Source organism: Mustela nigripes, chromosome 1, assembly GCF_022355385.1.
Source record: "Mustela nigripes isolate SB6536 chromosome 1, MUSNIG.SB6536, whole genome shotgun sequence".
Classification (NCBI taxonomy): domain Eukaryota; kingdom Metazoa; phylum Chordata; class Mammalia; order Carnivora; family Mustelidae; genus Mustela; species Mustela nigripes.
The window spans coordinates 264156528-264183393 of NC_081557.1; the positions used below are offsets into that span (position 1 = coordinate 264156528).

The following is a 26866-nucleotide window of genomic DNA, read 5'->3' on the forward strand; positions in this document are numbered from 1 at the left end:
GAAGACCTTCATGACATATGATTTATGAAAGCGGTAGCTATCATGTTCTAAATCTTACCAGAGGCCAGGAACTGTGTCACCCAGTTCATGTGGTGTATCTCATTCATCCCCACAGCAGCTCTATGGGGCAGGCATGATTGTCCTTCATCTATTAGCACGGATGACGAGTCTGAAGCTTAGATCGCGTACTTGACTTCCCCTTACTCATGTTCTCTGTGTCACTCCTCAAACTTGGAACCACCGATTAAGTAAAATAGAAGCTAGCAAGGGCCAAACTTACAGATTCATTATAGGAATTTGGTCCATTTTATATATTTTAAGATCTATTGAAGGTTTTTGAAAATGTGAGCAATTCTAGTGTGTAATTATTGAGAAAAGAGAAAATATGGCTCAGGTTTTGTTCTTGTGATTTTTGCTTTTGTTTTATTTTTTCCCTTTTTATTCTCATTTATCATCATTGACATTCCACAAGCATCCATCGGCATAGGACAGCTGGACCGAGGATTATTTTGTTCTGTTGGTTTCCAAAACACATCATCAACTTCTAATATACTGTAATCAGTTATTTGTTTGTTACATTTAGATTGCTTTGCCACTGCTGCCCTACGCACCAGAAGAGCAAGGGTTCCTTACTTAAAGCCTTAGCACCTAGAACAATTTGTGGTGTGAAGCAAGTATCGAATCACTTTGTTGAATGAATTATAGTTTTTCAGTAGACCTAATTTTTTATAGCAGTTTCAGGTTCACAGCAAAGTTGAGTGGAGTAGAGAAAGTGCCCATATGTCGCCTGACTCCCCTCCCTTGGGTAGAGTCCTCCATTACCAATATCCCCCACTGGAGTAGAACATCTGTTACAGTCAAGGAAACTACACTGACTCATCATTATACCCCAGAGCCCATAGTTTACATGAGGGTTCTCTCTTGGTGTTACACAGTCTATGGTATAATGTCCCACATCTAGCCTTCTCCTCTCACACAGTGTAGTCTCACTGCCCTAGACTTATTCATCCCTCTCTCCCTCCAGCCCGGGTGGCCACTGATCTCTCTGTTTCCATAGTTTCTCCTTCCAGGAATGTCACGTAGCTGGACTTAGGCTGTACGTAGCCTTTCACATTAGCTTCTTTCGCTTAGGAATATGCCTTTAAGATTCCTCCGTGTCTTTCTGTGGCTTGAAAACTCATTTCCTTTTAGTGCTGAATAATACTGCATTGTCTAGATATACCAAAGTCTTCTTATCCAGTGAATTATAATTTTAGACCAAAAACTGAGACAAGAAGATCTCAACTTGTAAAGTCATTAAACAGTTGTTCTGAGTGGACTTTGGAAGTTGGAGCCATGAAGGGCGGGTGGTGAGCGGAATGGCATAGAGTGTCGTGGATGGAAAGTGAGATCCTTCACCCCTTCAGCTAATGATTCTGAGCACCCTCTGAGGACAGGCAGGGTGCTGGGTGCTTGATGGTATGGAAAACAGGAGGCAGTCCCTACTTCCTCCCCACCATACCCTCGGGTTGGCTGCCAGTGGGCGTGGTCATAACCGGTCCGTCGGGCTCTGCAGAAGTCCAGCAGGGCCTGGAGCAGCTTACCCAGGGCTCTTTCCTCTCTCTGAGCAGATCGAAGAAGGGGGCAAAGCGGACTTGGTGAGCTCCAGACTGCGGGCCGGGGACGAGGTGGTGCACATCAACGAGGTTGTGCTGAGCAGCTCCAGGAGGGAGGCCGTTTCCTTGGTGAAAGGATCCTACAAGACCCTCAGGCTGGTGGTACGCAGGTAGGCTGTGCCGTGCCTCCACTCTCCCTCCGACACCAGCCCCCACCCTGCTCCACGTCCTGGGAAGAGCTGGGATCGGTAGCTTGTTCTTTAAATCTCCGTGCGTGATCCTTCTGCCTCCGTGCTGCCCTGCCCTGGTTTTTCCCTTATCCTTCCTTTGGCATGTGAGGAGGAGGTTGAGCGAAGACGTTTCAGACACCACTTTCTTTTGAAACGCTGGCTTTTCCAGCAGGTTTTGGGCTTGGCACAGATCTACCTCATGGTACTTTCTAAATTTCTGGGTGTAATGAAAAGCGATTGATCCCAGATGTGGTCGGAGCTCTGTGAAGCCTTGTCTCCTTGTGGAACTAGAGGAAGCCGTTGGCTTGGGGCTTTAGGTGGCATTCCACTAGCCTCACCTACACCGCAGCCGTCATCCAAACAAGCCAGTTCCTTCTTTTGTTTGCTTTGTCTTGTTTTCCTGGTGGTAACCCTGGTGGCTCTTGGAAAAGGTTTGGGTTGTGATTGGGTATAATGCCTTAAGTGGCTGATGTCCTACTCCTGGAGAAACCTGCATCCTGGCAGAGGAAATTATTTATAAAAAGGGTAAAGGAGTTAAAAACCATTTTTTTAGCACTGTTACAAACCAAGCACTGCTCCGGTATTTTCCATATGCTAGCCCATTTAAGCTCCCAAGAATCTGGAGAGATAGCGATCACTGTCCCCACTCACAGACAAGAGGCTGCCGAAATGGCTGAAGGTAGCAGAGCTGGTAAGTGGAAGGACCAGAAGAGAATGTAGATAAGCTCGGTTCTGCTTCATCCGCCACTTGAGAGTCATTACCTTGACTTACTAAGCCCTAGGCCTGCACAATTTTCTTATTTAGATATTTCCTCATTAATCAAGTTTTGGCTGCCTTACATGGCAACTAAATGTTACAACATTTGAGAATGTTCACGTTGGCCAGAACTCTAGAAGTCATCCGTCAAGCCATGCCATTTTCAGGATGTGAAAATAGCGTGATCTTTTCATCACTCATAAGAAACTCTTATGGGACCAGTCACTCCTACATTCATGCATTCCTCCAACTTTCCAGAGTGAGCCCTTGCTGAGGGGACCAGCAGCTCCTCCCAACCACAAAAACACAGCCCTGGGTGTGGGCTTACCGCGTCCCCAGGCTCTAGAGACTCTCCTGAGTGCTGCACTGTGTCTGGCTTGTCTTCAGGGCCATCTAGCCACACACTGCTTCTCTGGTGGTCAGGGATGGAGAGTGGCTTGAAACAGAGTTCGATCGGGCCCAGGCCCAGAGCTGATCTCATTCCAGGGCTGTCTAGCTGAGTGACCTTGGGCAACTTACCTAACCTCACTGAAGATTTCTTTTCCTCATCTTTAAATATCTACTTTACAGGGTGATTGAAAAGATGAAATGAAATCTTGTACATCCTCCTGGTAGCTAATTGGTAACAATAGGAGCTGCTGCTCTTGATGTATTATCCACCAGCTCTAGGCACCGGCCCATTCCTTATGGGCCACGATTTGACTAGAGCCAACGGTCGTCCCAAACACAGTGGCTGATTTCTCAAGCAGGTGTGTAGGAAGTCACAGAACTACGAGGCCTAGTCCATGTGTCCAAAAGAGTGCTGAAGTTTACGGACTCGCTTTGGCGTTGGCACCCAAAGCCCAACTTTAGAACACTGGCATTTATCTGTTGGCGGTGGGAGAGTGGAGTCTGTACTCTCGATTTGTTTGGATGGGACTCTAATGGTAGATTAGCTTCTGGAGAGGACACCTCTGTTTCTGGCTATGACGAGTAGTCATGCTGGCCTTCTGTCCTGCCTTCCAGTTGATGATGGCATAAGATCTGAATCACTCCTAGCAGAACAGGAGACAGTCCCGAGGTGGAAATCTGGCCTTGTCGTTTGCAAGTTGTGTGACCTTGGACCTCTCTAAGCCTCAATTTTTTCATTTATAAAATAGAAATAATAACTCTTGCCACAAAAGGGCATTATGTGGATTTAATGAACAAAGAATAAGGACATAGTAGATGTGCAATATTTGATCATTATTATTCTGGATTGGGTTAGAGGGGCACGTGGCAACATGGAGGAGTATTGCCATAGGGCCAAAAATGCTGATGGCCTGGCTATCAAGAGATGCTCCTCACCACCACGACCGCCCCCCCCCCATTCCTTTGGTAAATTTACTACCATTAAGGGGCTGGTCACCAAGCTTACTGGTACAGAACTGATCAGGACAGTACCCAGGAGCTCATGAAATTTAGGAATGTTCACTTACATTACCCAAACCCACAAAAAAATCGAAGGATACGGTGCCATAATGTCAATGTATGCACTCATTTTGAAAAAGATGACTCTGAATGGAACAGGTATCCCAAGTGGTCCAAGAATCAGTGTACCTTACCTGACAGGAAAGCTAAGTAAGAAGTCTGACCATAATGAGGTCAGGTTGTGCTCGGTGACCTCCTTCAGAGGGAAGGGAGTGGGGCTGAGGCCCCACTCTGATGGCCAGATGGCCCAGTTTCCACTAGGGACACGTCTGCCGGGTGGCCCAGGTGCTCTGGTGAGTGGGGACCCTTTCCCCTCCTGATGGCAGAGAATCCTGCTGCCTAAGCCACACTCTCCAGTCTTGTTTCTTCCCTGTGTGGGCCCCCCCACCCCGCACCAAATCCCCTTTCTGATTGACATATTCTTTCTTTAGATATGCTAATGTGATTGATAAGGTTATTGAAGAGTCCTTGCTGTTCCTGCTTTTGGTGTGGGAAACATTTTGCCTCTAAGATGCCTTTTGAATATGTCTTATCTCATCTATTATGTGTTGATTTTTATAGTGGAACTCTCGGAGTTTGAGGAAAAGGCACCGACTGGGAGATGGGGATTATAAACTTGCCTTGGTAGACAGGGATGGACATTCCTCCCTGACCTTTCAGAGAACTGGGTCGCAAGCCCCTTTGCTCTGGATTAATCTGGCTTTGTATTGAATAGAGCTGTCGTTTTCTTGAGAAGTCTTGTCTTTCTACCTAGGTGCACGTCAGGTCCTGAGATTTCTTTTCCTTCTACTTTTTTTTGTTTGTTTGTTTGTTTGACAGAGAGAGAGAGACAGCAGGGGGAGTGGGACTAGGTCCCAGGACCCTGGGATCAAGACCTGAGCTGAAGGCAGATGCTTAACGACTGAACCACCCAGGTGCCCCTCACTTCCTCCTACTTATTCATGATAGAGCGACTTGTGTATTTCATTCATTCATCTTCTTTTTTTCTCTAAGTGATCTCTGTACTTTTTTTAAAAAAGTTTGAGGTGACTTTTTGGAAACTTAACTGGAGAGTCTGTTTTCCAGAGAAATCATTTGTGTAGTGAAAATTCAGCAGCTCTAGGTGAACCTGCCTCCCCCCACCCACCCCATAAAGTTAGTTTTGGGAGGGTGAGGGCAGCACTGTGCATCCATCATTAGAAATGCCAAGAACATAGAGCAGAGAAGTATTTGTATAAGTTTTGAGGGTCTCTTACCCAGTGACCAAAAACAATCAAAAGTAGAAACACCTTCTTTAAAGGCAACAGTGACAAGAGAAATGCAGAGTGTCAAGTGAGCTGTGGGTCAAAGACCTGACAAGATCTGCTGACCCGTGAAGAAGGGAGAGCTGAGTCCTCCAGGAAGAGGGAGTGAAGGGGCAGCGTGCACACTGCGGGAGCAGAGAATGTGTTGGATGTTGGATGCTGGTATACGAAGAGGAAGTGTCTACCGTTAGTGATGGATAAATGGAGAAGAATGATAAAATAAGAAGTGGCCAAAGAAAAGACCTTCCAAAAGGAAAACGAACATCTTCCAGGTAAAGGAAACTTGAACGAGGAAAATCTTTGTGGAATGCAAGGATGGTACAACGGATTTACATCAAGAAAGCAGACATGTACACAATTAAGAGTCAATACTCCAAACTCTCTCTAACATTAGTAGAGACTTTATCTGGCAGCTCCGTGTGAAATATAAGTCTTAGATGCAAGTAACTGTTAAAATGGAAACAAAGGAAAAGGTCTTTATCATCCTGAGGGTGATGCCAGGTGCTTTTAACACAGGGACTACTCCCTGTTGTTCGCAAATAACCTCAAATTTAAATGAAAAAAAAAAAAAAAAAAGAAGAAGAAGAAGTGACAATTTCACTTCAATATAGACTGTTGGGGTTAATTTCTGGGTGTTCATCTAAACTCCTGTTCTTGGGGCGCCTGGGTGGTTCAGTGGTTTAAGCCTCTGCCTTCGCCTCAGGTCATGATCTCAGGGTCCTGGGATCGAGCCCCGCATCGGGCTCTCTGCTCAGCGGGGAGCCTGCTTCCTCCTCTCTCTCTCTGCCTGCTGCTCTGCCTACTTGTGATCTCTGTCTGTCAAGTACATAAATAAAATCTTTAAAAAATAAATAGATAAATAAACTCCTGTTCTTGCCCTGAGCTAGGACTTTGATGTCGATCTTGAACTGGGTAATCAGAGGGACATTGAGACGGGTGGAGCTGTAATCCCAATTCTGCTCACCCCCACAACCCTCATTTTTCTTGGCAAATCCAACCTCCCGACATTTGGCATCAAGGTGTTATTTTTGCCCAGAATCATCCTATTGCTAAACTTGGTATCAATGATTTGTTGGCCTGTGTAGCTAAGAAAAATTCTGGGTTGTATTTCATGGTGTTTTGTCTTTGTTTTGCAAGACTCATCATATAGGCCCCCTGCAGCCACACCAAAGTCAGATTCCATTCTTTTGGGGAGAGACTGACGCATGAGGTGGTGATGCTTGTCTCTCCACCTTCTTGGCCAGTTCATCTAAACTCCTGTTCTTGGGGTGCCTGGGTGGTTCACTGGGTTAAGCCTCTGCCTTCAGCTCAGGTCTGGCCAAGAAGACTGATGGCTTTAGTACTAGCTCGGCGACCCGGGGCAGGTCATTCAATCTATCTGAGGACTGTGAGAATTAAACGAGAAATTCATATGTACAGCATGGTGATGAGCTCTCCTAAAAATATAATGCATATTTGTTAAGTAAGTCACCTCTTGTGAGAAGTCTACTTTCATCTCTAGAACACAGCGTACGATTGGAGGGCCCAGTTGACAAGAGGACTGTGGGTGGGAAATGGTCTTTCTGGGCCATATTCCAATTCAGAACATTAAGCAGAGGGTGTTGCAAAGTGAGTCCCTTTTTAGAATGAAATCTTACTCCTAAAGCTTCCCAGCATTTGTGCAAATTTGATATATCATTTCCCTTTCCCATTCATTTGTTCTGAGTTGACAGTGTTGGAAGGGAATGTGTATTTTTTTTTTTTTTTTTTTGACTGACAATATGTGTGTGAGAGAGAAGCAGGAGCTGATCACATTTCCTGGGAAAAGAGACTGAAGAGAAAGGAGGGGTGATTAGTGAAGTCATTAGTAATTAGTAAGCATCCGTCCAACACACGTGTAGTGGGGCCGAAGTGAGCCTCTAGGTTTTGTCCCTTTCTGGTCTGTGGCTCTGTCTGGAGGAGGAAATGAGAGTCCTGCGTCCATAGACGGGGAGTGACTTGCTCAAGGCCAAGTGCTCATAGCCTAAGTGAGAAGCTCGTTCTCTGAGAACACAGGGCTTGGGCCTCTTAGCACTTCAAGTCATGAACTAATGTTTCTACTCACTGCCTCCTCCGTTTAGAAATATTTGTGATGCTAAAAAAACAAAAACAAAAACAAAAACAAGAAAACCCCAAAACTAGAAAGACCCCATAAATTGATTTTTAACTCATCCAGGGGAAATTATTAAATGAAGAAGTGATTCCCACTGACCTTGAACTTCGCTTGGGGGTTCACAGTACATGCCTGTCCCTGCTTTGTGCCTCCAGCTGACCTGAGGTTCCTCATCAGCCTCTGGAAATAAAACTATTTGTTGCTTTATGTTTGTTTCCTCCCTCTAACAAAAAGAACAATGAAATTAAGTTAACCTCCACCCTCAGGCCCACACTCCCCACAAAAAACCCATCCCATATATCTGAGGGTTGGCAGAACGGTTCTTTTTATAAACGGCGAGATGACATTATTGGAATGGAATGGGGGGGTGGCTCACCCTTTGCCACTGTGACTTTGTTATGTCTAGGTTGAGTTGTGACATCAGTGATGTCAAAAGAAGTATTTGGTAATGAACAGAATGCATTTTAAGGCCCTTTTAAAGGATGTGAAATTAGTGCTATTAACTTTTAATTTTTAAAAAAGGATTTTGCAGATCAGTTGTTTTCAAGTCACGGTTCCAGCTTATGAAAGAAAATAATTTCTTGGATATTATCACTATCCGCTCTCTGTTCATCTCTGCTCTCTTCCCTCTCACCTGCCGGAGTCCATTCCCTTAAAAAGCATCGATATTCTTAAAGCGACTTACTCTGATTAACCACCTGGTGTCCCTTTTGAACTATTTTGAAGCAGTTTAAAGAAAGAATTTATTAAGAGCTTCGCAGAGTAAATTGAACAGAACTCCCTATTTTCAAAGCAACAAAGTATGAATGGTAGGCTGAACTTTTCTGGAGCATAAAAAGCGTCTGTTTTTTTTCCTTACAAAATGATGATCTCTAAACCAGATTATGCCGGTGCTTAGATATGAAATGGTAAGCCACATGCCCAAGGGGGTTCCTGTCACTGGGATTAACACCCCGTCCTCTGCTGTTCTGACCCTGGTATCAGGGGCACAAATCAATCTCTCTGAGACTACGTTTCTTTTTAAAATGGAAAACAGTGATAATATCTTCCCTGCTCAGTTGCTGTAAGGATGAAATAAGACAGTGTGTTTGAAAATGGCTTACTGTGATAAAATATTACACCACTATTCCGTGAGGAGTATGTATTGTACAGTCTTAGCTCATGAAAATGTACCCAACTGCATTCTCCTTCAGTAGTTCTATTTAATGCACATACGTATTTGCACAAATGAGAACATATGAGTTTTAAGGTTTCTGATTATATCGATTTTGCTAAAAGGAAACTTCATTCTAAAGGGCAGTATCAATGAAGGTCAAGTTCAGAATGGGATTTTTTTTTTTTTTTGAGACCACCTTTTGTTCTGATTCTGGAACAAGCGGTAGCTCATGGGTGGGAGGCTGAGCTGCAGGAGAGGACCGTCCGGCTGCGGACTGGCTTTTGCCTCCTGGTGAACCTTCGTTCCGTGGACTTAATTGCTTGACTTACACTGGCATATGTGGCCCGGGCTGAGCGCAATTGGAAAATGTAACGTTCTTTAGACAGCACAGTCTGTGGCCTCTGGGAAAATTTTGCCACAAGAGAACTCTCATGGGGGCAGGTGGTAGGAGTTGAGGACCATTAGGAAGTGACGATCTTTGAGAGACAATTGAGAAACTGTTCCTGAAACTCCGGGGACTCGCCTCGTGCGTAACACACGGGGCTTCCTTTGCCTCACCTGGACACAGAAGCCGAATGAGAAAGATTTGTGTAAGTCCCGTGAACTGCCTCTCAAGATATAAAAAAGGGTCTGTGCGCTGTGGCCGAGTCCTCCCGCAGGTGCAGGAAGCGGGTCTGTGACACCTGTGCCCCGTGAGGAGCACACGGAGCCCGAGCGGGGCCGAGGACGGCGGGCAGTAGCGCCCTCGTGACTTTGTGTTGGAAGCTTGTCCTTCTGTATCTCCCAGCTCCACATGCCCCCCGGCGCTGGAGATGACCCTCTCGTCGTCCCCACCCCTGCCCGTTGCCCCTCACGCATCCTGCACGTGCCCTTGGCAATCCGGAATTCGAGCAAAGGGTGGCGCAGAGCGGAGATGGGAGTACAGGCCCCAGACTGGAACCCGGTTTGCATCCCGGCCGGGCCCGGCCGAGCCTTCCCCAGGCGGGGAATCAGTATAAACTGGGAATTGCGGGAACTCGCCCCTTAGACATTCTTTCCACTTGAGCAAGTGGCGGCGAGGAAGGCAAGGAGGCAGCTGCGATGGCCTTCGAGCCCCAGAAACTTTTCCGAGAGGCCTGGCATCGCGGGAATTCACTCAGTATGCTTTGAGGGGTATTTCCACCCCGCTGGGACCACACTCCGGCCAGTTCGGGCTCCCTTGGAGTCCTAGGCTTGAATGTCACTGTCTAGAAGTCTCGTATCTGATTTCCTAACCAGTTGCTCCTGCCCATGGAAAAGTCATAGAACACGTTATTAGGTTTCCTGAGAGGTATGCCATGAGGCTCCCTTACTGTAATGAGAAAAGGGACATGCTTTCCTGCCGCCCGTGATGCTAACCACTATTTTTATTCAGTGGGTTACATATGCTCACTGGCTATGCGGCGAATGCTGGCCCGCGTGCAAAGGAAGGCTGTGCTGTCTCCCAGCGAAGGGGCCTTGATGGTGAAAGCCCCGGTTTCATTCCTGGGATAACACGGTTTTACTTCGAACAAATGTATTGCAAGCAGGAGTCACCCCTCCAAGCCCAGCCACTAAAGAATGGTCCGCAAATATCTGAGCCTTTACAAGGGATGTGAAGTCTGAGCTCTGACGTCACTCAGAAGTTACGCTGGCCCCCAACGTGGGCACACCAGCTGGAGCAGATATGTTTGGATGATTCTGATTTGGAATGTGAACCAAACCTGTTTCATTCTGCACCCTCGAATCGAAATGGCCTAGAGCTGCGGCTTCTCCAACGTGGCTACCCACTGGGATTTATGGAGGGAGTTCAAAACAGACCAACCCATCCGGGGGTCCCCTCCCCCGAGTTCTAATTCAGTTGGTAGAGGGTGTAACCTGACACCAGACACTTTTAAAGCTGCTTGGGCGATTCTGTCCTGTAGTCAAGTTTGAGAACCACTGGTCAGAGCCATAGATCAAGGTGATAAAGGGAAGCGACGCGGAGGTCGGAACTAAGAGCAGAAGAAAGCCTCGCAGAGGGACGGGGATGTTAGGATGGAAGCAGCACGAGAGCCGGGGAGGCAAACCCGGAGAGGCAGGGAGCAGGCCAGAGCCTTGCTCGTGGCAGGGAAAACCACAGAGCAGACACAGAGACACCTGCTTCCGAGATTTCAGGACTATCTAGGATGCCCACAGGCCTGATGCGGAAGGGCTGCCCCACCCCTGCCCCCCCACCCCACCCCAGTGGCTCCCACTCTGGCATTTCTGGGATGCCTGTTTCTCATTATTGCTCTACGGAGGCAGAATTTTTTGAAAAGCTCATTAAGAGATGTTGCTACTGTTAAAGGGTGTGGGCAAGGGAGGGGTTGTCGGTGGGCAACACTTGGTCTGCACTGCCCCCCCGAACGAATGTCTGTGACCTGAGCTATGACCACCTGCCGTTGCATGGGGAGTTTGTGGTCCCGGCAGGTGCGGGGGCCATCCAGCTGTTCTGTGCCGGTAAAACCACACCCACCATACCGCGGTCTGCACGTTCCCTCCGCATGTTATTTCTGGCCGGTGCCCCCAGGAAACAAGCTGTGAAAGATGGCTTGCTCAATGCCACTGAACTTACTCATGCGATGTGAGGACAGTGTCAAGAGGTCCTAGATTGGAACAAGCATGTGAGCGGCTATCTGTCCTCGTGGCATGTTCATTTCCTTTGTCTGTCCTGGTTTTTAAAAATCACACCTCGGGGGCGCCTGGGTGGCCCAGTGGGTTAAGCCTCTGCCTTTGACTTGGGTCATGATCTCAGGGTCCTGGGATCGAGCCCCGACCGGGTTCTCTGCTCAGGGGGAGCCTGCTTCCCCCGCCCCCCGCCTACTTGTGATCTCTGTCTGTCAAATAAATAAATAAAATTTTAAAAGAAAAAAAATCTTAAATTTAAAATCTAAAATTTCTTTTAAAAATTTTAAAGAAATTAAAAAAAAATCTCGTACAGCCACAGCACAAGTCCCAGACTTCTTGGGAGTGAGAGATAGAAAAATGGTTTTGGGAGAGAACAGTTCGATGCCACCGGTTGTTGAAGACACTGCACTGTCCTCAGTGGAAAATCAGAGCTTGGAAGGTCCTGACAGTTTTGCCCTGTTCTGGACAAGTCCACTGTTTTTACTGTCCACTTTCCTTCTAGATTATGTATTTTTGAGTCTTACGTAATGACAATGGCTCTAAGATCACAGGTGTCCTACTAGAATCCTGAGAGGAAGCTTAAAAAATACAGGTCTGGAAGCATCCAGCACCCTGCACAGACCCTTAGCCTTCGGAAGGCAGAGAAGTGGCTGGGTCTGGCTGAGTTGAGACGACCCCTACGCTTCTTGCTCTTTGACCACCCGAATTAAAGTGGTGACCCCAACTGTGTATGTGGTGCCATCAGTCTTCTGATTCTGTTGCGTCTGGGGTCCTCGCACGTGACAGTTTTGAAGACCCTCGTTAGTCCTGAGTTAAATGACGCTTCTAAGACCAGCTTCTCTGCGCCTTTGCTTCTCGGTCCTAAAATGCTGGTTCAGTTGCCTCGTGGGACCAGAGGCCCGCTCCCCCACCACCAGCTGCCGGGCTGCTTGCTTTGCTCGGTCGACCCTTGCACAACATGGGGTTGAACTGCTCAGGTCCTCTCACACGTGGATTTTTTCCAGTAAAAACAGTACGATGCTATATGTATTTTCTCTTCCCGAGGATTGCCTTGTTCCTTTTCTCTAGCTTACTTTGTTGTAACAATACAGTTTCTAATACATATTCAAAATACATCAATACGCTGCTATCAGTAAGTCTCCCGTTCAACTATGAGCTGTTAAGTAGTTATGTTTTGGGGGGCTCAAACATCATACGCAGATTTTTGTGGGGGAGTGAGGTGCCCCTAAGCCCCGCGTTGTTTAGGGGACCCCTGTAACAGTTTGCCAGTGCATTTGAGAAATGCAATATTCCACTCCCCCTTATGCTGGTGTCAGACTGTGTCTGATGTTTTTTGCTTAGTGGGTAGGGGCTGTAAAATTATCCTGGGGGACGGGTGCTTGGTGAGTGTGCTTATTGTTTAGGTAGGAAGGTTGCTATATTGTTTTCATGAAGACTGTGGTTCTAGGGAGCATTTTAAAAGGATTCTTTGGAATGTTTCTTTAAAGGGGTCTCTTGGGAATCAGCCATTGTTCTCAATTGCTGGTAAAGAAGCAGGGCCCTCAAGCAAGGCCTGGGCGCCTCAAACAGACTTTCCTGAGATTAGCTCGGGAGTGAGATGTTGTCAAAGCCTCTCGTCCTTCACCTGCACAACTTAAAGGAACAGGTAGTAAAACAGAGTCATTGTTTTGTCACTAGTGGTTGCAAGTTAATTTTTTAAAAAATATGTATTTTTTAATTAAAAAAAAAGAATATTTTTTATCCATTATACCCTTTTGACTTGCTCCCTCACTTTTAGGTATTTGCTCAAATGCCACCCTTCCCCGTACAGCCCACTAAAACTCGCAGCAGCCCCCTCCCTGCTGTATTCCCAACACCCCTTGTTTTGTTTTGTTCTTTCCTACGGATGAGACATACACTCACATCTGCTTTCTTTCATTGGAAAAGAAACTCCAAACCGGTAGACATTCTATTCAGTGTCCCCAGTGCCTGGAATGGCTCCCGGCCCACATGTGCTCACTGAGTAGCTGCGAAATGAAAACAAAGATATGCCCAGGAGCCGCTGGGTGGTGATCGGCTCTTCCTAAATCAGCCCGGGGTGGGGGAGGGCGCGCCCGCTCTCCAGCAAGCTGGCCAAGTGATAGAAGGTCCACTGAGGCACGCGGCCTGCCTTGCTCAGAGGTGTGCCAGGGTCTTTCTCTGGTGGTGGTGGGGGTGGTGGGGGACATTCCTATGGATCCTTCCTTGTCTCTTTGGCCCCACAGAAACCCCCAAAGATGGGATCCGTGTCAGTTTCCTCGAAATGAAAGTCTAGCTTCGTGCCTCTTCTTGCTCAGGATGTACGAGCAAAATTCAAAATTTAGATTTCTAGTTTGAGACTGGGGATGGTTCCCCTCTTTACTTTTCCACAAATATTTGGGAACACAACCCAAAGGCACGGAAATGTTCCAAAATAGCAATAGTGCGTGGCTTGCCTTCTTTCCAAGGGCAGAGCAGCTTGTAGTCGTTTCTAAAAATAGAGCTTTCTGGTCCAGGTCAATAGGTAGGAATGGCCTCGTGTTACTCTGTTTACACAGTTTCACATCACACACCTTCGTAACAACGGCGCTGACTTGGTGAGGCCTGCGGACCCACACTGGTCTGCGGGAACTTGCGGTGAGTGGATCCCGGAAGGGCAGCCCCCCGCGGTGCTGGACACGGAGCCGCGTCCCCACTGAGACCAGCGGTGCTTGCACAAGGGCCCGTTCAACCTTTGCTTCTTGGTTTCTCACCCCCTTTCCATCACTGTCTCAAAGTCAGGAGCAGAGGTTAAAATCTCCAGGTCCTCCTGCAAGATACTAACAAACAGAAAAATAAATCCACATTCAGGAATTTAAGACCCACAGTGTTTTGTTTCGTTTTATCTGTCTTGCATTGTTTTCCTCTTTGCGAGTGTGTGAGTTTCCAAGGCATCGTGTAGTGGCAAATTTAATTTTGAGACCTTTCGATAAAATATTCTGAGAAGGCTGACTTATCCTTGGCTTTTCCAGAACAGCCCTCCAACAGGGAGAGGCCTTTTCTTTTTGTGTTATAGGTCACGGACACCCCTGTCCTGTCCCCTAAATGCGGACAATGTGGGTGGTATTAGAATTATTTTCTTGGGATTAACATTCTAAAATTAAGAGGATAAAAGAGCGGGGACACTTGATACTGAATTTACATGAGGCGATTGAACTGGGCCAACGGGGCGGTCACTTTTATAAGATTCATAGTAGGTTCTGAAGAAGGGGATTAATTCAGATCAAATGTAGGATTTTATCTCTAGGAATCAATTCGGTTTCATGAGTTCGCCTGCCGCGTTTAGATAAATAATTCTGGGGAGCTCTCACCTGTTGGCTTTAGGCATTCCAAGCATTTCATCCTCACATTTAATTCTTAAAACAACCTGTGAAATAGGTGTTAGTGTTGTTATTACTGTAGGTAGGTGAGGAACCAGACTTCCCATAGCTCAGCTGGCCAGGGCGGGGTGGGGGGGGTGCACATCTATGAAGTGTGGGTTTGAAGCCCACTCCATCGGACTCAGAAGCCCAAACTTCCAAGCCAGGGGAAACTCAGAGGAGCTGGTTTTCTGTGACTGCTCAAAGCCCCAAAACGACATCGGTGACCACAGTTGGGCTCTGCCAATGCCCCTGTTTGTTTTGCTCTAAAGACAGTTACAGACCAGAGCCTTTTGTCTTCCCTGCAGTGTTGACTCTCATTCCCTTAAATAAATTAACTCTCCCGTCTTGTCGGACTTGTCCTGAGCAAGTCCACGTGCCAATCAAAACAGAAACGGGAGAAACAGCACAGCAAGAAGGGAGAAGGGACTGAGGTTTCCTGGTTATGAAGGAATCAGTACAGCCAGCCATTTTCTATTTTCCCCCAAAACAAAAGAAAACAAAAAAAACATAACACACCATACCAGTGGATCCCGGTCACAATTTGTTCTGTGATTTTTCAATGCTGGTGATAGTGGATGAATGTAGAAATGTTGGAACATTCACGATTTTGTAAGAGAACACTCAGAGTGTATCACTTCTCTCCCACATAGTAGATGCTCAATAAATGAAGTGGAGAGGTATAAGGGCTCTGTTTCTGAGGACTTACCCACAGCCCCAGCAGCCTCCGTCCATTGCAGATTGACTCCACAGAGCCCGATCCAGCTTCCAGGGGAGAGGAAATTTCTCCGCGTGCCCTGTTCCTGCCGGCACCCTAATGAATCTCCCTGCTTCTCTCCGCTTCAGGACCCCGTCTGTCCCACATTTTTTCTCTCCTAGGAATTGTGCCTCCACACCTGTCTCTTTCCTGGTTGGTTCCTCAGTCAAACTTACCTTTCCATTTCTTGCTTCCTCAGAACTTTCCTTGGGAGTGACTTCCCAAGCTCCGAAGACATGGCTAAGGACAGCTGCAGTCTGAGGAGAACAATATAATCTCACACACTAGAACGGCAGTAATAACACGAGGATTCATATTAGTCGTGAAAACTAGTATGCACAAACTAGTATTCAAATTCATATTCGTCAGCTTTGCAGGTTAACGATACGGTGTTTTATCTGAGACAAATGTGTGGGACTTGTCATTAGGAGCCTCTGAGTCAGGGGCAGAAGGTGACCTCAGCCTTAAAAGGCTGAACTTGGCCATGTCAGCCTGTGTGGCTGGCCCAGCTCGGAGGTGTGGCCAGAGACCGTGGGCCCAGGAGATGAGGGTTAGGGATACATCAGGGTTAGGGATACATCAGATATCCCGATGGTGTAGTTGAAATGCCCCGTCCACAATTTAGCAAATCATCTGACAGAGATATGGCGACAATTCAGATGTGAAAATCCATGTTCGAATATGGCGAAAAGAAAGTGGTGGGTATGTTTCAGGTATGGATTTGCCCCTTCGTACGTTGTCCCCGCGTGCGCACGCCCAGTAGCAGGTCACATCGAGGGCTGACACATTTAGCAAATCACAATACAGGATGTGCGTTCTAGTTGAATTTCAGATAACAATTCCTCCGGAAAAGTACGTCCCTGCTTTTATCTAACAACCCCGGTCACATGGTAACTTAGGTATACAGAAATGAACATGGGTTCTTTAGTCTGAACCCAGTCTGGTCTTCCTCACAAACGCCTGCTTGCCAGGTAGCGGGGAAACAGAACCGCCTCGACCCCAGGTTAGAAACGAGCCTGGTCTGATCGTTTGAAGAGTCCCTTGAGGTGATGCCCAGGCTCTTAACGTACCTTGCGCCCGTTCTCAGATGTCATCCTCAGTTTCCACCGCCCGCCGCTTGGCCGGAAGAGTGCCGGGAGGCCTGGCTTCACCTCTCTGGCCTCAGGGAGAAGAGGACACGCCTGTGGGAAACCAGGGACACTTAGGGAGTCGGGAATCTGGGCTGCGTTACTCCCTGTGAGACTCAGGGAGAGGTGCTGAGAGCCGGGCCGGCCCTCCTCGATTCTGGCCGGCGCGGGATGCCGGCAGACACGGGGAGAACAGCCGTGATGATGTGCCACGGTCCTGGGGCAGGGCCCCGGGCCAGGCGGGACTGAGATGGACAACTCTGCGGATACCGTGTCTGAAGCGAGAGGGGACCAGGGGAGCCCGAATCTGCCAGGGGGGGGCGCTGCTAGGGGTCCCCAAGGGCATGGCCCAGGCCAACTCTGGACACAGTGACCGAGCTCAGAGGTGGGTGTCGGCAAGGACAAGGGAGGCCCCGGACAGAGCCGAGGCACCACGGGACAGTGCCCTCAAGGACCCGCACTCACCACTGCCCCAGGCCTCCCGGCACTCTTCCGGCCAAGCGGCGGGCAGTGGAAACTAAGTACGACATCTGAGAACGGGCCTTTTCCTTGCCCTATAGGACGTGTTTGCCATTGGAATTTTCCAGAAAGAACCCTGGATAGGTTACAGTGGTTCTCAAAAGAGCGGCGTCTGACCTGGAACTCCTGTGAAATGCAAATACCTCGGCCCAACTCTAGAGGCTGCTCTACCATGTCCAATATTCAGGGTTTGGGCCCCGCCGTGCGTGGTTTGGCAGCTTTCCAGGGGATTCTGCTGCGCCGTGAAGAACCCAGCTTTAAGGTTTCCCGTAAATTTGCTCACTCCCTTGCTTATGGTTTCCAAGCCTGAAGTTTTACTAAACAGGCCACGTACGCCTTCTCCATCTAGGTGATTTATTAACTTGCTGGATACACTTGAAACGCTTTGCGGTCCCAAACAAGGAATTTGCAGCCTTGGGAAGGATGGAAATTCTGACGCCTGCTACCGCGTGGAGGAGCCTTGAGGACTTTATGGGAAATGAAACGAGCAGCCGTGAGAGATTGAATGCGGTCCGTTCCCCTGATGGGAGGTACCGGCATCATCCCGTTCAGAGATAGAGTAGAATGGTGACTGCTGGGGGGGGAAGGGGGGATGGGCAGGCTGCGTTTTACGGCCATGGAGTCCCAGTTGAGTAAGATGAAAAGAATCCTGAATGTGGATGCTGGGATGTACTTTACACCAGTGAACTCCATACTTAAAGATGGTTAAGAGGTGGGGTGCCTGGGTGGCTCAGTCAGTTAAGTGTCTGCCTTTGGCTCAGGTCATGATCCTAGGGTCGAGGGATCCAGGCCCACATTGGGGCTCCCTGCTTGACGGGAAGCCTGCTTCTGCCTCTCCCACTCCCCCTGCTTGTGTTCCCTCTCTCGCTGTCTCTCTCTCTGTCAAATAGGTGAATAAAATCTTTTAACAAATGGTTAAGGTGGTAAATCTTATGTGTGTATGTTTTACAATTAAAATTTTTGAATTAAAAATAAAATTTTAAGGGGTGCCTGGGTGGCTCAGTGGGTTAGGGCTCTGCCTTCAGCTCGGGTGATGGTCCCAGGGTCCTGGGATCGAGCCCCACATCGGGCTCTCTGCTCCTTGGGGAGCCTGCTTCCTCCTCTCTCCCTTTGCCTGCCTCTCTGACTACTTGAGATCTCTGTCTGTCAAATAAATAAATAAAGTCTTTAAAAAAAATAAAAATAAAAAAATAAAATTTTAAAAATATACCATGACTAAAGCAAAAATTTAAATCGTGAGTTAAAAATGGCTTCAGATCCTAAGCCAACAGGTACTGATTTGAGGGAAGGCCATGTGGCTGGCTCAGCGGCTTGCCCATGAACATAATCTTGGACCTTAGAGTTCAGATGTAAATTTTGAAATAGACGCTCCTGGTACATGTGAGTATTTTACCAGGTTTTAGTGCAGTTTCTGAGCTACCTAAAATATAAGGAGAAGCTGGTCAAATAGATCTAAGTCTAGAATTCCAACAGGATAGTTGGTCTCCTTGTGGCTATTGAGATAAAAAGTAATATATGCTTGGAATTTTTGGATATCTCAAGCTAAAAAGCCTTGGGCATAAATGAACTCCTAGTGGCCTATATCCTTCTACTTGGAAAGCACCGGCAAGTCACCAGCTTCTTTCCAGCTGCCAGAAGGGTGAGCTACTGGGAAGGGTCTGGTAATTCACTGTCTGTTGGTTTGAATAGAAGCTGTTGTGGTTCCCTTTACTGTTCTCCTCCAGTCCCTTGGCTTTGGGTGAATAAGTCCGTCTTCCTTACAGGCAGCAACAAGGGGTTGGTATTGGCAGAACATGGGGCTTTAAACACCCGCCCACTTCCCGAGAATATGTTAGTCGCTCACTCAATAAAATAACATTCTTTACTATAAACTCAAGTTTTCTCCATCTTGTTAAAAGACGAATGAAAGCATCTTGAGAGAACTGCTCCTGTCCCAGTAAAAACAGCGGGTCTGCTATGCAGAGCACAGCTTCAAGACGAGTTCCCCGCGACTCCTTTGCAATCCACTTGCCACCAGGAGGCGTCTCCGTGGGGAATTCTGTAGCCGCTGCTGTCCTGGTCCCATTTCCAGGCTGCACCAATGTCCTAAGAGAAAAATCTTGAGACGTCCAAATCTGTCTTCCGTCTCAGAACTATGTTTGTATAAGACAATGTTCTCATGGGTCCCAGGAAATTAGTTTAGGTAAATACAGCGAGGAAGCACGTATGCTAATGAAAGGTGGTTGATAGATCCACATACGTCCATATACATATATGTGTGTATCATGTATATATAATGTCTATATATTATATATGTGTGTGCATAGATGCGTACATATATGTATTTACTTAACTGTATGCATTTTTTAAAAGATTTTTATTGTTTTATTTGACAAAGAGAGACAAAGTGAGAGAGGGAACAGAAATAGGGGAAGTGGGAGAGGGAGAAGCAGACTCCCTGCTGAGCAGGGAGCCCGACGAGGACCCCGGGATCATGAGCCAAAGGCAGATGCTCAACCAGCTGAGCCGCCCAGACGCCCCAATGCCTGCCTTGGCAGCTACACTGTTCATGTCTCAGCCATGGATCAAGCTGCATAACCTACTGCGATCTGGTTTTCTTTAGTTGTACAGTTGTATACATTTTGTCTCAGTTGTATCTCAGAGGATTTTTGTATTATTGAATGAGATAGTCCATACAGAGTGACAAGTACATGCTTGGCATCTGGTACCCATATGGGAGACACCAGGTATTGGCGATTACAGAAAGGCGGAAGTGGCAAGCATCAGAACTTAGAGAAGCCCTTGGCTGAGTTTGCGGGCTCTATCTTAGTGTTGGATTTACTATGATTCTTTTGGGTTGTAGCTTTATTTATTTTTATTTTTTTCAGACTGGAAGCAACTAAATTGATTATCAGTTTCTCATGGTTAAGATTTGAACAAGGCAACAACAGGCAAACTAGTTGATGATGAAGGTCGAAAGTCGGGGGTGGAGAGCTGGAATAGGTTGGAAAAGTCTGGAAGGAACCTTCTGCAGAGGCTGGAAATATTCAGCATCATCTTTACCATTTACACAAGATTAGTGCACTTTACACACTCGGTATATGCTACACACCTTAATACAAATTGTAAAAAGGATTTGAAGGTCTACACATACCAAATCCACTGGGAAAGCTACTCAAATTGATTTTTAAAATGCAACTCAGTGAATTTAATAAAGTTCTTTGGCAGAATTTGAAAACTTCCTCTTGACCTGCAAACACTTGTTTAATCTACATTCAAAATCTGAATGTTTTACATGAGGATCTGTTCTTCTGTCTTCTGGAAGAACATTGGCTCTGGCAGCAGAGGCTCAGAGCTCTGTGCAGGTAGCGTGAGGTGAGGAGGGGCTCCCCGCTGTGCTCGTTTGGTCTGTCTTCCTGGCCCAGTGGGCACTGGAATTTGCCAGCCGGGCAGCCCAGACACGGGATGGCTCGTTACCGTCTTTCCTCTCCAGCTGACTGTCCAGCCTGAGTCTCTTCAGGAAAGCGATGCTTGATACCTTCTAGTACTAAACTAAGGCAGGGTATTACCGTGTCTCGCGCTCTCTGACCTCTCCAGCTCCCTCCATAGCAAGCGCGCATGAAATGTTTGCCAAGTGAGTGCAAACCCGTATGTAACGTGCTCCCTGCCCACTCCTGTAGGTCTCCCGTGCCCTTCCTTTACAAGGCACGTGGGTTCACAGGCCCCATCTGATCCCACCTGCCTTTTTTCTCCTGTAGCACAAGATGGAGGTCAGGGAAAGCAAAAGGAAGAATGTTCTCCACTCTGTCTGTTTAAATCATGATTTGAAGCAGGTTTTATTATACCAAATTATCCTCAGGCTAATTGCTTGACAGCCTCCGTCCTTACTGTGGCTGACGCCATTGAACTGATTTCCTCTGCTGATATCTGCCTGGCGAGGGCATGGCATGCAGTCCCTAAGGGGAAACCTGCTCGCTGGAAAAAATACCCCAAACTCCTGAACATTGTACATGCCAGACACATCCACTTTCTAAGTCATAACAAATCTAACATCTACAGTGGTGTTTAAGAGCGTGTACTGTGAAATCAGGCTGCCTGGGTCCAAATCCTCTTTCTACCATTTGCTAGTTTTGTGATCTTGGGCAAGTTTTTCATCTCTCTGTACCTGAGATGCTCTAGTGCTAAAGTAGAAATCATAGTCGTAGTACTTTTCTAGGAGGGTGGTTAGAAGAGTTGCAACAAAATATGTGAAGTACTTAGTGCCCTTCCCAATACACAGTAAGTACCCCGCTGATAAGCTCGGTCCATATGTACATGTATGGACTCGGTCCATGAGTACATGTATGGACTGACGCCTGCTCTTTCCGTTAACCTTATTCATTGTTTATACCAGCTGTACAATTTTCCTAGGGAGCGAAAGCACTCATCAGCAGGGCCATAATTCGTGTTCTGCAATGCTCTTCCTCCTGAGTGTCCTTTTCATTGCCAAGGGTAAAATGAACCCAGATGTAATTCCTCTGTCATTCTTAGCACTAAATGGTAACTTGGGGCTCCCCCTCCGGGATGTCCAGACTTTGAAGGCATGATCGAGCTCAAGGCTGTGGTTCGCTACCGTGCGCCCACTAACATTCTAGTGAAGAAATACCCAGGTTGTCCCCCCAAAATCAGGGGGTGTGAAGAGAGAAAAAAGAAGAGGAGGGGTATGTTCCTTGGCTTGTTAGTCTCCGAGGTCAAAGGCAGCACAAGAGAATGAGAATTTAAATGGAAAAGTATGACGCTCCTGAGTAACACCAGAAACACACCTTCTGATTTCTGCTTTAAGTCCTACCGTTGCAATACAGGAAAGACATTGATTATTAATACTTTGGACTTAACTGACATCTTTTATGACTCTAAGAGGCCTAGAGGCATTATCTCATCAACCTCGATGTTGGTGTGCGGTCAGATTGCAGTAAAAAGACTGTTTGCCCAAGTACAAAGTGAGCGTGGCCGCAAGTTGACTTTCCTTAGAGTGTCCTCAGGGGTCACACTCCTGCAGACACACCTGCAGTTTGCCGGCGAATACAATTTCCCATGAAATTAAACCAAAATGGGCTAGAAAAGAGAAACTGAGCTTATTAAGTTTCTTTTTAGGCTCACTGCCCAGTTTTCTTTCAGCCTGGAACTTCTATGTGGGCATTTGCGGAGTGGGGTTAAACCAATTCTGAGCACCACTGAAGTGTATTTACTTTTTTTGCCGCACACATCATCATCGCCTTTGTCATTGTCACTGTCCGTGCTAGTGTGACCTCTTCCTTCTGAGGAAACAGTGTGATTTCTCAAAGGGAGATGTGCAGGATGCCAGTTCTACCTGAATTATTTCTGTGCTTTTATCAAGTTTAATTTATTTATGTAGCATCTGATATATGGTCAGTCACTGCTCCAGGTGCTTAAGAGACAGCCGTGATTAGAATAAACATCTCTGCCCTCCCTGGGCTGACATCCTCGTGAGCAGCAGACAGGAAAACCACACACAACACAGATGTAAATTATACAGTATGTTAGGAGCTGGTGAGTGCTCTGTGAAAAGAAAGCAGCCCAGAGGCCGAGAGGTGGTTTCGATCTACTCCATTCATAAAATTCCTTCAATTCCTCCCGGGAGTGTTGAGGACAAACCTGTAATTTTCAAGAACATACTCTGCATAGCATAATGTATAGAGAAGTTGAATCACTATGTTGTCTACCTGAAACTAATATAACATTGTATGCCAACTCTACTCCAATTAAAAATTAAATACAAGGTAATGAAAAAATAAAAGCACACTCTGTAGAAGTACTTTGAGCTCTGGGAGCATGTCGGAAAAGTAGAAGGCCTGGTCCAGAAGTACCCTCCAGGCAACCACATCTCCCTTACCCAAGGGATGGGTCTCCCTTATGCTGCTGGAGAAGAGTGTAACTCTGATGTGTGGCCACCTAGAAACTGGAAATAAGTAAGGAAACCACATTTTCTTCATTATATCCCGAGGCTCTCTCTCCATAGATCCCGATCTCGGACCACAAACAAGCACCCGACGGGGACATGTGCAAATGATTAAGGAAAAACACCAGTGGAAATCTGGTGTTCTGAAATCAAGGCTCTCTATCTTGGTCTGCAGTTTATCAAGAGTAACATAAAACTCTCCTGACTGTGGGTTTGTTTTTGAAAAGGTAACCCGAAGAAAACAGGATGTCCCTGAGTAGATGTGCTATTACCTTTTAGAGAAAAGGAAAAATAAAACCCCTTATTTCTTTAAAATCTCATCTCGTACTCTTTTTCTCCATTTACCCCAGATATCAGGATGGGGTGAATTTTCAAGAATCACTTGAATACTTTTTTTAAGTATTTTAGGTATTTTAAAAGTATTTTAAGTATTATATTTTAAGAATCACTCAGTGATGGTCTGGATTAGAGTAAGGACAAGAGCCCCGAGACAAAAAGCGACTTGTTCAAGGTCACTTAGCAGGTCAGGGGCAGAACCAGAAGGGAAAGCCCAACCCCCACCTTCTGGGTTCTACAGCACCGCTTCTAAATCAACATGTCTTCCAACACGGATTGCATAACCCTCTACAGCCGATGGCCAAAGCAGCCAGGTAGGAAATAAATGAGAAGTCCAAGATGTTTGTGAAAGCGTTCCAGATCCTCCATAGAAATCGGAAGCAGAGCGAGCCGGATGTGGAAGCTGGGGCTGAGGGCAGGGCTTCCTGGGGTGTCCACGGGGGGACAGCAGGTGTGGGTGGTCTGTCTTCTAACTGAAGGGGAGCTGGTGCACCCTGCAGGGAGAAAGCCTCCCTAGGCACCAAAGTAACTTGCTGTAGCTGTGACGGCCTCAGTTCCAGGCCCGAGGACCCCAGACTTCATGGTCCTTCTGCCCAGGAGTGGCTGCAGGACCCTGACATGGGTGATGGGGTCACACCGTGTGCTGTCTCCCTTCATGTCCTGGCGCAGGGGGGAGTGTGATCATCCTGCCTGTGTCTTTACTATCAGATAACAATGGACCTCCTCCCGAGGGCCGGGCACCCGGGCTAAGTGCTTTACTGACATTATCACGCTTGGTCCTCACATCAGATGCTATCAGCAGTCCCATTTCTGGGGAGAGAAAACGGAGACTTGGAGAAGTTCAGTAACTGGCCCAGAGTCACAAAGCTAGTGAATCCCAAAATCAGAATTCAAATTCTCCTTCGCAGAGGCTGGTGGTTCAAAGTACGGGCTCTGGAGTCACGTGGCCACGGTGTGCTCCCCAGCCTGGCTCTCCGCTAGCTGGAGTTGTTCAACATGTTACTCAACCTCTTCAAGCCCCCCCCCCCTTACTTCCATCTGTGACGTTGCAACCATAATTACAGTATTTATCACATTGTGGTGTTGATTAGAGAATGCAGCATAGTAACTATTGACATGTGGTTAATTACCAGTGTGCAGGCTTTAGCTGTAGTTCTGCTACCGATTAAATCGCATAAAATTGCTATTGCAGTAAAACCAGAAATGGTAAAACACTGACAACTTAACATGGTTCCGTCTAATACTACATAGGTGTCCATTCTTTGTAAAATACAACAGTGGTTCCCTTATCTCGTAATTTGTAAAAAGGCAGGGAAATAAGTGCTTCCGTATAATTTTTTCCTTTACTTGCCTGTTTGTTTTAGCTTCTCTAAAGAATCACATAGAGGGGTGCCTGGGTGGCTCAGTGGGTTAAGCCTCTGCCTTCTACTCGGGTCCTGATCTCAGGGTCCTGGGATCGAGCCCCACAGGGGGTTCTCTGCTTGGCGGGGAGCCTGCTTCCCTTCCTCTCTCTGCCTGCCTCTCTGCCTGCTTGTGATCTCTGTCTGTCAAATAAATAAATAAAATCTTAAAAAAAAAAAAAAAAGAATCACATAGAACTATCTTCTCTCCTAATGTAACAAAGCAGCCATGAGGACCTTTCACAATAGACTCTGTTCCCAGAGCCGCTGATCTGTTGAGGTTGTTGCCACAGAGAACTTGGAGAGTGGGTTTGAAGGGAGTTTAGACTGCGCAGAGCAGGACTAGGAGGAAAACACTGATGAAATGAAGAGGGAGGAAACTTCTGGCTCCTTTCAGCCTCTGTTTGAGTGTTCTGCCGGTTCAGGGAATGCCATTCCCATCCGAGATGGATGATTGTGATAAACAGATGTCAAGAGTAACCCTTTGTCATTCGGCCAGTGGAGGCAAGCTCCTGATCGGTAGTGGGAGGTTGTTAAATTTGACACATTCCAAAGTGAATTCTGTGGCCTGGCTGCTCTTGACCTCTGGCTTGGTGGGGAGGGGGGCGTGGGGGGTTAGTGGATGATGGAAGGACTTGCAATTCAGTTGTGTTTGGGGAGTTTGCAGGGTGCTGGAGGAAAACAAAACTGGGATCAGGATTTTGCCTTCTTAAAAGGACAGACGGCTACTTTGGGAAGAATGCAGCTCCGGTGACGAGCCAGTAGGATGTTTGTCCCCAGCAAGAGGATTTTTCCGCCCCACCCTGACCACTGTTCGTGTCCTGCACTTGCCTCCATCCTATGTCCTTAGAATCCACATCATAGAAGTCTAAGTGGCTCCGGAATTCACGTGGAACCTTCTGGAGAGATAGTCTTTCTTGCTAATCCGGGAACTGCCTTTAAATAAAATGAGTCTCACCTTGGAAATGTAAACACATTTTCAAGGATTCTTGAGACTTTCTTGGTATCTGGAATGGAGATCACTACTGTGTGTGCAGTACTCGCTCCCTGCGGATTTCAGACTTCTGCTGTGTGTCTGGGCGCATGCTCCCTTTCCTTTCTTCCCACATCTGAAAAGTCATCTAAAAGCCTTAAGATTTTTTTCGCAAGGTTTACAGGTCAGTCTATCATCTTGGAGCCTATCATTTGTTTATTTTGCCCACCACGGCCGCTGTAAACTAATAAAAATGCATCTACATAGCCATGCACTCAGACACACTTGGACACTGTGCACCCCCCGCCCCGCCCCGCGTGCACTATTCCCTCTCTCTCTCTCTTTGTGTCTGTGGTTACGGTGAAGCTGACCCGTACAGTCTGGGGCAAATACCAAAACTTGAATCAGGCGCTATTTCTCCATACCCCCGAAAAGCATCACAAGTTCAGAGGCTCAGATGATAGATTTAAGTGAAATTCCTTTAGCTGCTTGTAGCTGGGGAGACCCGTTAAGATTCCGTCCACAAAGGTGAGCTGCGTGGCCCTTGGCGTGCTGAATTTGAAAATGTGGTGCCCTAATGTTGTTACTTCCTGTTGTTCTGGGTTTTTTGTTTGTTTTGGTTTTTTTGTTTGTTTGTTTGTTTTACAAGCCCTATGTTCATAAAGTTTTCTAAGGTGATTTTTTTTTTTTTGAACAATATTGACTTACTGTCGGAAACAAGGACTGTCGATTTTTCTTCTTCGAGTCGCCCTTGCCTTCTCCCAGTTTCTGTGAGGAGCTGTTGTTTGCAAAAAGCCATAACGAATTAAAAACTGAACACATCCAACAGCAGAGACGCCCACGCGCAGGCTGGCGGGGGGTCGGGGAAAGAGCAGACCCCCCCGGACCGGGCACTGGATGGTGAAAGCCGCCAAAGCCATTCATTCTTCCTTACCCTCGCCTTGTCATCCATGCCTGGGGCCATTTATGAGCCAAAGGAAGGAGAGAGACACTCTCTGGGGAAGGGCAGGGATGGCTCCCCCGCGCCCACAAGCTCTCCTTACACCCGCCTGAAAAACAGCTTCCTGGGGGTGCAGGGCGGGCGTGCACGTGGGCCCTGGCCGCCGGGGAGCCGGGATCGGTTCTCAGGTTCCCGCCGCGTGTACTTCCCGGTGCATCAGGGGGCCCGGGCTGT

General features: G+C 47.2%; 1 protein-coding gene across 1 annotated transcript in view; it reads left to right on the forward strand.

Moving 5' to 3' along the window:
* Window positions 1–1660: 1660 nt before the first annotated feature.
* SHROOM3 (shroom family member 3) overlaps window positions 1661–26866 on the forward strand; it is a 186453-nt gene continuing 161247 nt past the window's right edge. Inside the window, exon 1 of the mRNA XM_059385439.1 lies at window positions 1661–1765. The gene's annotated coding sequence lies outside the window, so the exon portion shown is untranslated. The remainder of the gene's footprint in view (window positions 1766–26866) is intronic.